This window comes from Gorilla gorilla, chromosome 21 (genome assembly GCF_029281585.2).
Source record: "Gorilla gorilla gorilla isolate KB3781 chromosome 21, NHGRI_mGorGor1-v2.1_pri, whole genome shotgun sequence".
Taxonomy (NCBI): Eukaryota; Metazoa; Chordata; class Mammalia; order Primates; family Hominidae; genus Gorilla; species Gorilla gorilla.
Genome location: NC_073245.2, coordinates 11,916,756 through 11,932,700, shown reverse-complemented (window position 1 = coordinate 11,932,700; position 15,945 = coordinate 11,916,756). Strand labels below are relative to the sequence as shown.

Here is a 15,945-nt window from a genome sequence, read left to right as displayed (position 1 = left end):
CATCTAAGCCTCCCAAGTAGCTAGGGCTACAGGCATGCATCACCACACTCAGCGAATTTTTAACTTTTCTGTAGAAGTAGAGTCTCCCTATATTACCCAGTCTGGGCTCAAACTCCTGGCCTCAAGTGATTCTCCTACCTCAGCCTCCCAAAGTGCTGGGATTACAGGCATGAGCCACTGTGTCCAGTCAAGATTTTTTTATTTGTCTTAAACATTCAGCAATTTTTATTATAATATGCTTGAGCACGGATTTCTCAATTTATTCTGTTAGGATTTGCTTGTTTTCTTGAATCAAGTTTGTGTGTTACACAAACTATGGGAATTTTACAGCCGTTATATTTTTAATACTTCTTTTTCTGTACCACATGCTTTTCTCTGTCCTTCTCGGACACCAATAACATGAAAGTAGACCTTTCTGTATTGCCCCGTAGGTTACTGAGGCTCTGTTCATTTTTTCAATTTTTTTTGATTGGATAATTTCCATCAATCTGTTTTCAAGTTCACTGAAAACAGTTATTTTTCACTCTGTTATTTCCACTGTGCTATTGAGTTTATCAAGTAGCCACGTTTTAAAATTTTGGTTATTGTGTTTCCCAATTCTCAAATTTAATTTGGTTCTTCTTTATAGCTTCTATTTTTCTACTGAGGCTTCTCAGCTTTTCATTCATTTCAACAGTGTTTGCCTTCTTGGATTATAATACTTACCTTAAAGTCTTTGTTTAATCATTTCAATATCTAGACCCTCTTGCCATTGGCATCTGTTGTGTTTTTTACCTGAAATTGTTAAACTTTTTCTTGATTCTTTATATGTGGAGTACTTTTTTATTGTATCCTGGCCATTGGAATATCATGGTATGAGACTCTGGGTCTCATATTTGTTTAAATCCTATATAGAATGCTGATTGTTATTATTATTTTTAGCCAGGAAGTTGACCCACTTAGTTTTGGGCTACAAGTTTTGATCCACTTTCTGTGGGCTGTAGTTTCATTATCAGTTTAGTTTTCAAAGGATTTCTGGTGCTAGTCAGATGTATTCTGCATATTTACTGTCCATTGGCCAGCCTGGGATCTTGGTGGTGGTCTCTTCTCTAGTTCAGTTCTCAAAGTCTTTGGTATATGTTTAGGATTGGATGCATATATGCTTATTTCAGGGATAAGCCCAGGAATACATAGATTACTTTATTAGATCCCTTTCTTCAGCTGTCTCCTGAAGGTAAGTGGCAGAGAGAGAGAGAGAGCGAGAGAGACATACATCAGCAGGTGAGCACCCAGAGCTGAGGATGCTGAGAATCCCTAGCCAGTCTAAGGGATATTGTTTGAGCCCATGGTCAATCTGTGCTTGGTCTCCAGACTTCTCAATCACTTGTGCCAATACTTTTTTTATTTCCTAAACTAGGTGAGATCAGGTCTAGTAAAAGAGTTCTGTGTAATATGTACGCCTCTTGTGAGCATGGCAGCCATGGTGGCGAATGAGATTGTGGAATAAGAATGTGTCGAGAGAGAAGAAAACAGAAGCCTGTTTTAAAAGATAGGTAGGAAGAGGAGCCTGTGGAAGAGAATGAGAGGAGTGCTTAGAGACACAGGCGAGTTCTTTGTCATGAAAGCCCCAGAAAGAGAGTGAGTCAAGAAATAGAGAGTAATTAACAGCGTAAAATACTTGTAGGGGATCAGTCAAGATAAGAACTGAGAAGGGCCCTTGGGATCTATCAACATGAGGCTGTTGACAAAACAGTTGTAGTTACCACACTAGAAGAGTCCTTTGAAATCATACTCTACACCCTCTTCTGCAGATGAGGCAAGTGAGGTAATGAGCTACTTAGTTTTTTAGTTTTTTTTTTGTTTTAAGTGGCAGATACAGAATTACAATAAGTAGAGGTCAAGGCTCTAAGGATATTTAAAGGTCGCCTGCTCTGATTCCTTATCCCGTACTTGAGTCTCCTGTACAACAGCTCTCTGAAGCTCGTGCCTAAATGCATCTACTGTGAGAGAACTCAGTTCCCAGTTCTAATGAGAGCCCTTAGTGTCTGATTCTTTATACTTTGTTCTCTTATACCACAGGGCAGACACATGCCAGGAGATTGTCTGCATCCTGAGCTGATCCTGGTGGAAGCTGATTGGATTTGAGAACTCAGAAGATTCAGTCAGGTTTTGAGTTTTAAGAAGGCTCTTGGCCAAAATGAAACCCTCTCCTCATAACTCTGGCTGCTCCCTAAATAAAGCCAGATCCTTAGGGAATTCCAGGACCAGGATATTCCAGGTCCAGCATAACATTTCCACATGGGTGTTCATAGGCACCTCCAGCCCAATACATGAAAAGGTGAGTGCATCACCTTCCCCTGCCAAAACCTGTTTTTATTCTTGAGACTGACTCCTCTTCCATCCAGGTGCTCAAGACAGAACTCTGGAGGTCTCCTTGACTCTTCTCTCTCCTCTATTCCTCATTTTAAAATGAATCATTATTATTCTTCTCAGGCATCCCTGGAACTTGTCAATTTCTTCCTATTCCACCATGCCTCTCAAGTACAGGCCACCATTACCTCCTGTGTGGACAATGATCAGCCTTTCAACTGGTTTCCAGCTTCTAGTGTCTTCCCGTATAACCTGTTCTCCACATTGAAGCCTATCACCTCCATGCTCAAAACCCTTCAGTGCCTTCCCATAGCTCTCAGGATAAAATACAGGCTCCCTAACATGGCCAAGAGTTTGTCCTTAATTCTAGGGCTTCTGCCTGCTCTGTAGCCTCATCTTGTGCCTCTCTTTCTCACTCACTTTCTGCACTTCATTGACAAAGCCATGCTATTTTTCTCCTTCAATGCTTTTCGCTATTCCCATTCTTGGATCTCCTTTTTGTCACCTTCTCTAATACTGCCTATACATTCTTAAGATCTTTGTTTGGATATCACCTTCTCAATAAAGCCTTCCTTAACTACCCCCCTGCCTATCATAGGTAGGATTGTTGCCATCCCTGTCCTCTCACAGGTCCTTGGGATGCCTGTATTATGTAACTTTTACTGTTCTCCAGTTATGTGCTTTGAATCTTTCTCCCCATTTGACTCTAAGGCCCAGGAGAACAGGGAATGTGTCTGCCCTCATTCTCACAGTATTTTTACTGCCTGGCACAGTGCCTAGCACACAGAGTGTGTTAAGCGTGTACAATTCTATGGTTTAATTATTTATTTAATGCTTTTGGTGTTGTTGGCACCACTTGGATGAAAAGAAGCTGGGCTCAGATGAATTAGTACACCAAAATTCTTACTGCACCTTACAGGGTTCAGACAGACATCTTCTACATTCTCTGCTGTCGCAGGGAGTACTGAGTGTAACAGCTGAGATGGGAGCTATTGTGGCCTCTCCAGAAGAACAACCCTCAAAAGGATACCCCAGGAGGTCTCATTTCAATACCGAAAACTTCTCCCTGGAATACCAGTAAGCCCTATGATGACATCAAAGCCAACCAGGTATCTGATTAATGTGAGCTAATTACTATTAGTAAATGTGATTCCAGCCCAAACATAAAGCCTTGGTGGCCTAATCATCCGTTCACTCTTTATTCAGCAAATATTTAATGAGCACCTACTCTGTGCTAAGTGCTGAAAACACAAGACAGACAGGGGTCCCTGTCTGTTAGTCGACATGATGGTGGTCAGGTTGAGCATGGGGCAAGGGAGGGCTGTTAGTTAAATAATTACATAGTGATTGTGATTAGTGCTATGATGTAAAAGTATTGGGTTCTCTAACAGCATATAAAGGGGGTCCTGACGTAGGTCTGGAGAATTGGAAAGGATTTCCCTGAAGCAGTGGCCTAGGTAGACATAATTTTTGCCAGGCTATGAAATGAGCAAGGAGTGTTCCAGGCAGAGGTAGCAGCAGAGCAAAGGGACTTGGCAGTTGGGAAGGAGATGATGGATTTTAGTTGCTGAAGGAAGGCAAATGGCAAAGCATTTGAGAGATGAGATGGGCAGAAAGAAGCTAGAGAAGAAATCAGGCCCAGATCATGCCAGGCCTTGTAGGCCATGGTAAGAATTTATAGATTTTATCTAAGAATGATGAAAAGCTCTCACCGAGAACTGTTTGATCCTCTGAGGGAACAGGAGTAGCTATTGGCATTTAATTATAATAATACCCATGCATGGTAGGTGTGGTAGTTTTCAAACTTGGCTGTAAATTGACACTCCTTCCACTTAGAGATGGGGTCTACGCCCCCTCCTCTTAATCTGAGTGGGCTTGTGATGGTTTTGACCAACAGAGTGTGAAGGAAGTGACACTATGTGACTTGCAAAGCTAGGTCATAAAAGGTCATGCAACTTCTGCCTGTTCACTGGAACACTAGCTTTTAGAATCCTGCTGGAGAGGCCAAGTAAGGCATTGTAGCTGAACCCAGCCTTTGAGGCAACATTGCCTGGGACCATGAAAAAGTCTCAGGTTATTCCAACCCCCACCCATTTGAGTTTTCCAATCTGAGACCCCAGACATCATGCAGCAGACACAGCCATACCTGTTATATCCTGTCTAAATTTCTGATCTAAGACTCTGTGAGCATAATCGAATGATTGCTTTGTTATCTCACGAAGTGTTAATGTGGTTTAATATGCAAGAATAGAGAGCTGAAAGAGTAGATATATTATTAGTATTCTCCCATCTTACAAATGAGGAAGCTGAGTTTCAGAAAGATTAAGCAACTAGATCCAGGCCTTGCAGACAGTCAATAGTAGAGCCACGATTGAATCAAGGTCTGGTTAATTGCAGAGCCTGCTCCCTTCTGATGATCCCGGGTGACTCCTACACTGAATAAGGCTCCCTGACAAAAATCTCCCAAGCTCCCCCGTTACTGCTCTTCAATCTGGAGACCCACTTTGGTCAATCTAGATTTCAATGACTAGGATTTGATTACAGAAACAGCCTTCGTGACACATTTGATTTGCATTCTTTTCAAATAATTGAAAGACATCCACTCTGCAATTGCTTCTTTTCTGACTTTATTTTCCCCTCCACACCCACAGGCAGGAGCCAGATATTTTTGCCAAGCCTGACAAATCTGCTCCTCTCTCCACATTGCCCCCAGTGCACCAATGCCCACTAGTCCTCTATTAAATCCCAATCAGGGTTGTGAGAAGGCTGATTCAGCTCCCTCTCCCCACCCCCTCAGAAGAGTTAGGGATGAGCAAATCACTTATTGGAGTAATTCTGGGAGCTGAGGCAGAGCCATGGCTGGAAGCCACCCACTAACAAGAAACCCAGGACATCAATCAGCCAAACTGATTTTTCCGCTGCCGCAGCCACTTAAACAGTTATCTTTGCTCGAGGCTTTGTCCAAAGTTACTCAATCAGTGGGTTCCTGGGCGATAAGTCATGGCAGCCTCACTGCACTGTCTCTGTGTCCTAGGGCTGCCTCTTTACTCACTTCTCGAGAGGGGTCGAAGTTCACTTACTGCACTCTAAAAAGAAGAGCTCCTGCACTGCTTGCGCACATATTCTGGTTATAGCGGGAAGATGAAAAGGATACTGAGGTCTGCTGGGATATCAATACGCTTCTCATTTGACGCCCTGCGGAGGCAAGGGAAGGACGTTTTAATTCATTTTATAGCGCCCCCTGCTGGTCGCCTTGTCCAGCTGCAACAAATGCACGATCCAAGCCTTCCGGGGAGCCCCTTATAAGCCATTTGTGGGGTGGAGAGGGGAGCCATTAGCCACACCATCTCCTTTTCCATTTTACATATGGAAAAGTTGAGGCCAGAAAGAAAAACATGATTCCCTCAAGGTTGAATAGTGAGTCAGTGCTATTGTTAGAATCAGCCTCTCCCAAGCTGGCACCTTTTCTAGGCTCCGAGAGTGCCCAGCGCATAGTTAAGTGGCTCTGCTTGACAGCACAGCATGAAATTAGGAGGTCCTGGATTCAAACCTAAGCTCTGCCGCTTAATAGCTGTCATGAGAAGGGAGTTCTCAGAGACCCAGTTTTCTCATCTATGAAATAGGGGTAAAATAAAAATGGGTAAAATAGGATTTTGTGGGGATTCATTCATCCACACATTTATTAAAAACCTATTGAGTGTCTACTATGGGCCAGGCACCGTGCTGGGTACTTGCGGTATAATGGTGAATACAACATTGCAGTACCTGTTTTTTGCTTTTTTGTTTGTTTTTAGGGTGACAGTCTAATGAGAGTATTAGATAACATATGCAAATACACAGCATAAATTCAACAACTGTTGAGAAGGGAAACATTTTCCCTTTGATTCTCCACACTTTCCAAGTATCAGGAGGCTCGGGGCCTTGCCCCAGCTGTATCAGTTTAGGAATATTGACGACTCGAAGAGATTAAGTGATTTAAAGGTCAAGACCACATAAATCTCTGTATTCTTCAGTATGCCTGCCCCCAGGATGTGCTCAGTAAATATTTGTTTGGTTGCATGAATGTCCCACGTTCTGGCTTCCTCGCCTCCCCGGCTGCCAGCCAATCGCTGTCCGTGGTGCTGAAAAGCAAATTCCTGCTACCGAGCATGAGGCGGCGCAGGTGCTGAGGCAGAAAATGGAGCCCAGGGGAAGTGAATAAAGAGAGGAAGAATGAGCCAGCTTTTCACTGACTATTAGTGACATCTTCATTTTGCCATCTCTTGGAATCCAAAGCTGATATTCCTTTTTCCAGATGTCCCCACTTGGCATTTCTTGCTAGCTGGAAACACTGGGCAGATAGGTGATGCAGGATGATCATCTCTACAATGGGGGTGGGTTGGGGAGAAGGGATACTGGGAGTCCACAGCCCCATAAAGCCCTATTTTAAAGTGTTCTGCAAAAGTGGTGGGTTCTTTCTCTAGACTCTTCCTGGGCAAGGAAAAGGCAGCAGTCATCGATGCCTTCTCCAGCTGCTTTCATCCATGTCTGTCACCCAAGAATGTAGGCAGCTCTGAGTCAGAACTGGCTGTGGAAGTTCTGACTCAGATACTCAGATGTATATGGTAGAGTCATATACGTGGTATATAGTAGCCCAAAAGAGATCGGTCTGGGATTAGCAGGCTGAAGCTGAGTGAGTGTTTCATTTTGACCCGTATTTAATGTGATAATATTTGTACTTATTCATGCATTCTATAAATATTTATTGAGTGCTTCCATGGCCTGGATCTGTTATAGGAGCTATAGAGATAGAGTCAAGTACAAGAAAGACAAGATTTCTGGCTTCCTGAAACTTACATTCTAGTGGATGAGAAAAAGAATAAACAAGTACACAAATGGGTAGCATAATTCCAAGCAAGAGGATAGATGATGATAGATAAGGTTCTCTTTTAGATAAGGTGATCATTGGAGGCCTTTTTGAGGAGGCTTCATCTGAGCACAGATGTGAATGAATTGAGATAATAAAACATGAAAATATTAGGGGAGGGCAGCATTCCAACTAGAAGCAACAACAAGAGCAAACACCCTGAGATGGGAACAAGATGGCATATCCAAGGACCAGAAAGGGAGCCAGTATGAGTGGAGTAGATTAGACAATAGGGGACATGAAGACGAGATCCTGTAGGTCTTGAGGAGGACAAAGCAGGGTGTCTGGAATATGAGAAACACAAAATGACAGTTACTGCTGCACCTGCTATCATTTATTGATCATTGAGTATATAGTAGGCACTGCGATAAGCATTTACATATATTAATTTCATACTTGCAACAACCCTATGAGGAAAGTTAAGTTATTACTCCACCTCACTGATAAGAAAATTGAAGCCCAGAGAGATTAAGCAACTTGCCAAAGATCACACAGCTAGTCCAGGGCCGAGCCAGGCAGTCTGGCTCTGGAGCCCTTCATTGCTCCTAATCACTGTATTCTATTGATACAAACATCATTACTCAGAGAGGTAAGTGAATTGCCTAGTTAGTTATACACAGCCCAGAAATGACGGATCATACTTGAATCCTAGGATTCAGCCCTAGGGTATTTCCACTGCACCACACTGCCTCTTTCTATGGTAAAGCAGAATAAAGGAGAGAGGCTGTTCTATGACACCACCACAGAGGCACGGAGCAATTTTAATGCTGCCAGCGAGCCCCATGGGGATTTTATTTAAATGATCATCCGCACTGTGCAGTTGTCTGATATTCCCTCCCACTTACCTTTCTCAAATGTGAAAACCATGTCACTCCATGCACCCTCCCCCAGCAGGTAAATGCTTTACCAAGGAAGCTGAACTTTTCTGTAGGGATTTCAGGTGTTGAGAAAGCTCCCTCTTTAAATACCATTGTTTCAGGGGCTTGTAAAGATGACTCAGAGAGAGAGAGAGAGAGAGAGAGAGAGAAGCTGCAGTGGAAAATTAATGATCTTATCTGAGATGGGGCCCAGGCTGAAGGCTCAGCTTTAGGCTGATAAAGGCCCTTCAGCGAGGCCTCCAAGGAGTCCTGAGTTGTCACTGACCAGTCGTTTAAAGAGAATTCAGGAGCAAGGCTCCGAGCTACTTCCATTCTCTGCAACTTTTAATATTCCTGAGTGTGTCACAAAACTGGGAGGGTGTGGAGTGTGCGTGTTGAAGGATGTGTTTGCATGAGTGCTGCTGTCATTTCTCTGTGTGTGTGTCTATGTGTATTTGGGTGAGGTAGTGCTTCTATAAGTTTGTGTGTGAATCTGAGTACTAGTGAGGGTCTGTGTATTTGACCATGCTTATGTGTGTCCATTCAAAACCAGGTGTATGTATGAGTGTTTGTTTGGTGTGAATCTGTGTATATTGGTCTGTGGGTACTTGTGGGTCTCTGGGTGAGATGAGGGGAGGAATCCTAGATGTTTAGTTAGAAATTGGCAAATGCAGGTAGGCTAGAATAATGGAAGCAGTTACAGTGCAGGTCTTTTTATGCTGCTACTGAGGTAGGAGAAGAAAAAGCAGTGAGGTTAAACCACATAGAAAACCTTTAAAACGTTTTCATCTTCAATTTGGGGAGGATCGGCTACTATTAATAGTAATAGCAGTTTATAATTAACAATAGTATTGTGGAACCAGTCCCATCAGCTCCCATTTCAAGAATACCTACTGTAATCTTCATTATATTTAGTATCTGCCATTCTCATGACAACTCTGTGCTTTTCTCCATGTCCGTTTCACCGAGGAGGCAACTGGAGCTCAGAGAGGTTGAGTAACTTGCCCAGAGTCACACAGTTAGCAGGAGTGGAGCCCAGAGGAGAACTCAGGCATAATTGACACCAGAGGCTGAGTTTTTTCCCCTCTCCAGACTGCAATTCTTCACCTACACCGGCCATCACCCCCAGCTCCAGCCAGGCCCCAGCCCCGGAACGTGAAGAAGAGGATGGCAGAGCAGGCACAACACAAAGGGGAGAACAAGGTTCTAGGCCCCACTTGTCCATGGAGTTGTGTGGCCTTAAGACAATAGTCTTCCCTCTGCACCTCCATTTCCTCATCACAGAAGTGAGAATCTGGATTCACTGGTCCCCCACTCTGACAGGGCCACAGGGAAGGGGTCTTTGTGGGTGGTCCTTATATCACCTGTGGAGTGTTGACCTGAAAAAGGGCCTCTGTGTGGAGGCAGAAGAGAAAATTCAAGATATGTGTCCACCTTGCCTAGGGCACTCACTCCTTTCCTTCTCAGTTGTGGGGGATACACGTGCTTGGGCCTCAGCCCCCATTCCCATCCACTCCCCATCTTCTCCTTGGCACACTTTCCCGTATTGCAGAGATAGGAGTTGAAAACTATTTTCCCCAGCCTCCCTTGCAGCTAAAGTTCTCGATGTCAATTATATTCTGTCAATTATCTAGGCTGTGTGAGATTTTGACTCTGGAATTGAAACAGAGGCCGTCTCTCTGCTGCTGTGGCTCTTTCCTCCAGCAGGAGCCATCATGGTGGCATGGGGGTTTTTGCAGCAGCATCTCAGAGTCTGGTGGCCACCTCCATGGGTGTTGAGAGGCAGTTGTGATGACGTCATGGTGGCTCCCCAGTCCCAGCTTCCAGATCCCTGGACCCAAGTGTGACAGTAAGTTCTTGAACTCACTATTTGCAGGAGTGGTCTCCCATTTGCCTGGCTTTCTGATTGCATGGCTGGTTGGTCAGGTAGTATTCTGGGAGTCATTTACAGAGGCCCTGTTGACTCCTCCAGCACCTTCCCTCCGCTAGCACCTTTTAGAGTTCTTTATCCCTTGTGTTAAATCAACTTTTGCTTTAAAAAGCCTGGATGATTTCTTTCAGCTGCACAGAACTCTTTCTGATCACCATGGAGCTCTCCTACTCATCCTTCAAAACCCAGCCTTGGTCTCTAGCTCCAGGATGACTTCCCATATTGAACAGACTGGCTTGGGTACTTCTCCTGTATATCCACACTTCTATCTCAGCCCCGTCCAGGTGGTGCTGAAATTACTGAAAGTACTGTTTACTTCCTATCATCCCTGCCAGCTTGTGATCCCCAGAGGGCAGGAACTGGGTCATCTTGGCCATGCAGCTGAGTGTTTAGCAGTGAAGCTGGCCTATAATACATACTCCAGGTGTCTTGTGGAATGAATACAGAAAAGGCCACAATTTGTCAGCTCAATAGGATTTAGGAGAAACTATAAGATTTACGACTGAGAAAAAAGCAGTTTAATCTCCTCCTTTGGCAAAAAGAAACTCACCTGGCATAAAGAGCTATTATTAGGAATGATGTATATTATGGGGCTCATGGGATGATAAGGAGCAGGTCTTAGATGAAGGGTCTCATTTCAGATCAAATACCCAGGATCTCCGGGCAGGTCTGTCCTCTTGCTGATGCCCAGGCTGCTGCTGAGGAATTAGGAGATGGTGGCTTTTGAGACGTAGCTTGATGAGTGAAAAGAGCCCTGGCTTTTGAGGCAGACAGACTGGAGTTTATAACCTAGCTGTACCACATTCTGTGTAACCTCAGACAGGTGACTGAGCCCTCAGCTCGGTTTCCTCATCTGCAAAGTGGAGCTAATGATATTTACCTCCTAGAGTTGTTGTGAGGGTTAAATGAGATAGTTTAGGAGATGTGCCTGGCACCTAGCAGAGACTTGATGAGTGGAGGCTGTGATTAGATTTTAGTGATGTGAGATGTAAGGTTTTTCTCTTTTGTGCAGGGAGCTAAAAACAGTTCACATTATTACCCAGTGAAGTCTAGACCAGGCATCCAATCCTGCCACTGACCTCTCTTGTTCGACTGGCAGCAGAGGTCAGGCACATGTTCCAGACACGTGGTCATAAATGTGAAGCCTGTAGTCCAGACCCAGAACATAGTAGGTGCTCAGTAAACAGGTGTCCCTCCTTACCATGTGCTGGTCAAATTCTTTTTCAGGTCTTGGTCCCAGAAGGCTAGGAAGGGCAGAGGAGCATCATGGGTGGATGTGACAAAGCAGAAAGGGGCACAGACTTTGGAGCTATACAGATCTTGATGTGAGTCCTGACTCTGTCCCTGTCCTGCTGCGCTACTTAGGAAGTCATTTCACCTCTCAGTGTCTGTTTCTTCATCTGCAAAGTAGAACTTACAGTGCCTGCCTAACTGGGCTGCTGAGAAGTTACTAAAGATCATGTATCCCTGTTCTTAGCATTCTGCCTGGCCCAGGGTGACTCTCAGTGGATAATAGCATGTATGCATTTGCTGCTTTTGGGTTTCAGCTTGCCTCTGTGAGGTAGTAGTGCAAAGCATGGTCTTTGCAGTCAGAGGAACTTGGGGTCTATTCCATTTATGAGCTGTATGACCTCAGGCGAGTGGCCACCTCTCTGAGTTCAGTTTCTTCCTCTGGCAGATGAAGGCAAAAATAGCACCTACCTTGTTGATTTGCTGTGAGGATTAAATGAGATAATAATACATAGAGACGAACTAGCAGAGTGATGGGCATCAAGTAGACGGATAACAACTATCAGCTCAGGGTGTGGAAGTTGTGCTGCCAGCTGAGGCAAAATAGGAGAGAAGGTGAAGTTTTGCCCTTTGGGAATGGGTAGTTCGGTGGCTTCATAATGCTGTTGCATCCATTACCACTATCTATACCAGAATGTTTGCATCACCCCAAGCAGAAACTCCGTGCCATTTAAGCAATAACTCCCCACTTCCCCCTCCGCCTAGCTGTTGGTAAACTTTACCCTGCTTTTTCTCTCTATGAATTTTCCTGTTCTAGGTACCTCATAGAAGTGGAATCATACAGTATTTGTCCTTTTGTGTCTGGTTTATTTCGCTTAGCATAATGTTTTCAAGGTTTGCCCATTCTGTAGCATGATCCAAACTTCATTCCTTTATATAACTAAATAATTATTTGTTGCATGTGCATCTGCCACATGTTGTTTATCTATTTTTTTGTTGATGAACACTCAGATTGTTTTTAACTTTTGCTGATTGTGAATAATGCTGGTATAGGCTGGGCATGGTGATCACACTTGCAGTCCTAGCACTTTGGGAGGCTGAAGTGGGAGGATCACTAGGGGCCAGGAGTTTGGGACCAGCCTGGGCAACATAATGAGACCCTGTCCCTAAAATAAATAAATAAATAAATAAGTAAATAAGCTGGCTTACAGGGAACTGTGATCACATTACTACACCCCAGCCTGGGTGATAGAGTGAAACACTGTCTCTAAATTAATGGTGATGATGATGATGATAGTGATGCTATAAACATTGGTGTACAAGTATCTGTTTGAGTCCTTATTTTCAATTATTTTGGGTATATATATAGAAGTGAAATTGCTGGGTCATATGGTAATTCTATGTTTAACATTTTGAGGAACCCATCAAAATTTTTTTTCCATAACACTGTACCATTTTACATTCCAGCCATAACACATGAAGTCTTCAATGTCTCCATTTCCTTGACATTGGCTCTTTGAGGTGCATTAGGAGACCAAACTTTGTTTGGCAAACTCCTATTCATCCTTCAAAACCCACCTCAGAGTTTGCCTACTCAGGGGTCCCCAGACAGAGTACATCACTGCTGCCTCTGTATCTTGCATTGCTTTGCTTTTGCACCCACTCCATGGTGTTTTATGCCAACAGATATCCTTTATTGGACTGTGAGTTTGTTGAGCATAGGAATCTTGTTGGATTTGAATCTGAATCACCAGCACCAGAGCATCAAGAAATGCTCATGAGCCAGATTAAATGATTGAATAAGTTCCCTCCAGATCTCTGAGTTCTCTGTCCACATGGAGAGCCATTGCCAACCCTTTCCAGCCTCCAAACGTGCTTCAGATAAAGTGCTATGTTGACCTGGCTCTTGGGGTCCTGTGTGGCTTCTTCTCCATTTCCCATCTTTCACTCTATGCTCCAGCCACACTGAACTATCTGTTGTTCTCTTAGTCACTAACTCAACGAATGTGTACTGAGCACCTACAATGTGCCAGGCAAGACAAAAGGCCTACCTCCCTAGAGTTTACATTCCACCAGCGGAAACAGGCAATAATCAGATAAACCAATAAATATATTGCATCAGGGAGAGATAAATGCTGTGGAGACTGACAGAGGTGGGTGAGGGATGGAGAGGGACAGAACACAGGGTGTGCAGAAGAGACCTGTTTTAGGAAGTGACGTTTAAGCCCAAAGCCAGATGCAGTGATGGAAGGAATATGGGGAAAAGTGTGTTCCTCAGAGAAGGCACAGCAAGCACAAAGTCCCCGAGGCAGGAATGTGCTTGGTGTGTTTGAGGAGCAGCAGGGAGGCCAGGGCAGCTGCAGGAAGCGGGGAGGACAGGAGGTCAGCAGAGAGTAGACCCTCCAAGTGAGGCATGTGGACCTTCTTCCAAGTCAGATGAAAACCTCTGGAGTGTTTTAAGCAGGGGTGAAGTACAATCTGAGTTGCTTTTCTTTTTTTTCTTTTTTTTTTTTTTTGAGACAAGGTTTCACTCTTTTCACCCAGGCTGGAGTGCAATGGCATGATCTCCACTCACTGCAACCTCCGCCTCCCAGGTTCAAGCGATTCTCCTGCCTCAGCCTCCCAAGTAGCTGGGATTACAGGTGCCCACCACCATGCCTGGCTAATTTTTGTATTTTTAGTGGAGACAGGATTTCACCATGTTGGCCAGTCTGGTCTTGAACTCCCGACCTCAGGTGATCCACCTGCCTCGGCCTCCCAAAGTGCTGTGATTACAGGTATAAACCATAGCACCTGGCCTGAGTTGCATTTAAAAGAATCTCTCTGGCTGCTGAGGAGCAAATAGTAGGCTGGGTAAGGGCAGAGGAAGAGGCCAGCCATCTAGGAGAGAAGTGACAGCGACCGGGGGCCCAGGCGATAGAGTCAGAAGCAGTGAAGAGGAGGTGTCAGGGCAAGAGAAAGAGGGGAGTCAAGAGCAACTCCCCCACCATCCCACTCAACTCTTCTTGCTTGTAGGCCTTTGCCTAAGCTGTTCCCTCTGCCTGAGATGCCCTTTCTTGCCCTCTGCCTGGAAAACTCCCACCTGTGCCTCAGTCTTCAGCTTCACGCTCACTTTCTCCAGGAAGCCTTCTCCCAACTCTTCAGCAGGCTGGTTGGGAGCCCCTTTTCTGTTCCCACAGTATTCCAGGTCTCCTAGCCCCTACTTGCCGTACTGCTGTGAGTGGCTGTTCCTATACCTGCCCCTCAACCTGGATAGTGAGGACAAAGACGGCAAAGTTGTGTGTGGCATGTTAAGCCCTAAGGGCTCAGCACTGAGAATGGCACATTGGGATGTTTCAATACAGAAATATAGAAGAAGAGGAAGAGGAAGAGGAAGAAGAAGAGAAAGAGAGAGAGAGAGAGATGATGAGCACAGCTCCTCACTCCCTCTTGCAGCAGCGAGGCACAAACACGACGGCTGGGGCAGTGGGAGTCTCTCACGCCTTTGTCCACCCAGCCCCGGTGTGGACATCCACGCTGGACACATGGCAGCATGAAAAGTGATTTGGGAGACTTGATGCTGACCACAGGACCGGAATTTCATCCCACTGAGGTCCTCCTGAGCAATCCACGTTGCCTGCCGCCACTTTTCCAGGCCGACAGGTGAATAGAGAACGCACACAGAGCTCGGAGCATGAAGCAGAACAGGGAGAAGCCCAGACGCAGCGCAGCTCATGGCTGGGGCACATGCCTGGAGTCAGATTGCCTGGGATCAGGCTGTGCTCTGCCACTTTCTACCTGTGTGCCTTTGTGCGAGTGACTTAACTTCTCCCAGCCTCTGTTTCCTTCTCTGTAAGGTGGGGGCAGGAATTGCATCTAATGGCAGAATGGTGGGGAGAATCAGGTGTTGATTGGTGTCAAGGGTTTACAATGGGGCCTGGTAGTAGACAGCCCTTCAGAAATGCTGGCTTTGTTTCTTAACTTTTCTGTCTTCCAGCCTGTGCTTCCTGAATCCTACCTAATGGAATGATTTGAGGACTGGTTGTTTTAAAGATTTCCTTTTCTTTATTCTTTGCCTTTTGCCCACCTCGAGATCTGCAGTAGAAACTAGTCATGCACGGAGGGTGTGCAGGGAAGGGAGCATTCTAGAGCTTTGGAATGAGCCCTGACATCTGTATAAAAGCTAGCAGCATCCTCCTGTCTTCAGAAGATGACTCAGGTGCTCAGAGAGGTGAAGTATCCATCAGTTGTCACACAGTGAGGAAGCAGTGGCGTCGGGATCTAAGCCGAAGTGAGCCTGGCTGAGCCATGGTACCCACCCCCGGGACTGCTGCCCACAGGGCCAGCACCATGATTGGTGCATCACTGAGCCCAGGAGAGGGTGAGCTTTATGGCAAGGTTCTCCAGGACTAAGGGGGAAGGCTGCTCCTGGCCTTCTCCTACATGTGTGTGTGTGTAAAGGAGGCTGCAGAAGGAGAGGAAAAGCAAATGCGGGAACTATTTGCTCTTGAGGCAACAGTAGACTCAGGGGGTGAAGGATATCAAACATCAATGGCTTAATGAGGATTATCCATGAGTGTCTCTACTCTCACTGCCCCAACTTCCCTCTGGTGAATAACAGTCAGGAGAGGCCCCTGTCCTCTGCTCTTCCAGTGCTTGCTGACTTCCAGCCACGGGAGCCATTGTACTCCCTC

The 15,945-nt window shown here is 45.2% G+C and overlaps 1 long non-coding RNA gene across 1 annotated transcript in view; it reads right to left on the bottom strand.

Annotated features, from left to right (window-relative positions):
- Positions 1 to 4,961: 4,961 nt before the first annotated feature.
- The window catches only part of LOC109024278 (uncharacterized), a 60,491-nt gene continuing 49,507 nt past the window's right edge, over positions 4,962 to 15,945 (bottom strand). Inside the window, exon 4 of the long non-coding RNA XR_010132295.1 lies at positions 4,962 to 5,544. This is a non-coding gene — a long non-coding RNA (uncharacterized lncRNA). The remainder of the gene's footprint in view (positions 5,545 to 15,945) is intronic.